Source organism: Tachypleus tridentatus, chromosome 5 (genome assembly GCF_004210375.1).
Source record: "Tachypleus tridentatus isolate NWPU-2018 chromosome 5, ASM421037v1, whole genome shotgun sequence".
Taxonomy (NCBI): Eukaryota; Metazoa; Arthropoda; class Merostomata; order Xiphosura; family Limulidae; genus Tachypleus; species Tachypleus tridentatus.
In genome coordinates, this window is record NC_134829.1 from 50,371,263 (window position 1) to 50,372,044 (window position 782).

Here is a 782-nt window from a genome sequence, read left to right on the forward strand (position 1 = left end):
TGTCAAGTGGCATTTTCAGCCTCTTTCTGTATTGCAAAATTTTGCTGTGGCTTTACTTCTTTGGTCTTCACCCCTTTTGTTTCATTTTTTCTGTCTTCACTGTTCTTTACATCTTACTGTCTTCCATGATTGGAACCTCTGTGTCCTTTGCTGTGCCCTCACTCTTTTCTCCTTTTGAGGCCATGTCTTCCTGTTCCTTATATCATCTCAGCTTAAAGACCTTTTTCATCCTATTCTTGGTCTGTAGACATCGACTTTCAGATTTATTTGCTCTTGATGTCTTGCACATATTAGATCAAAGGTGTTACGTTATCCTTTATCCAGATCAGTCTTTCCTATCCAAAACTTAAGCTCCATACGAAGGAGAAATCTGCCTTCTCACCCATTTCCATCCCTTCTATTTCTCACCTTTATTCTTGTGCTAATCCAGATTGCCTCATTTCCTATTTGGGATATCAACTTTGATGTGGCTCTCAGTGATCCCTTCCACATTTCCTGCTGTTGTGTATTTATTTATTGAAAAACCTTTTCCATGATATTTTTCCTGTTACCCTTACAAGTTGGATTTGTGTAGCTTATTCTTCCCTTTATTTTGATGAATGTCATCTTTTTCAAGTCTCCTTTCATTGACCTTTAGAGGATGTTGTATATACCAGTATGTGGACCACTCCATCTTACACTTGTACAATCTTCATCATCTGGTCATTTTCTATTAATATTATTCTTTTTTTATATGTCTTTTCTAATATATACTGATCCCACTCATTGGTGAATGTTATCTG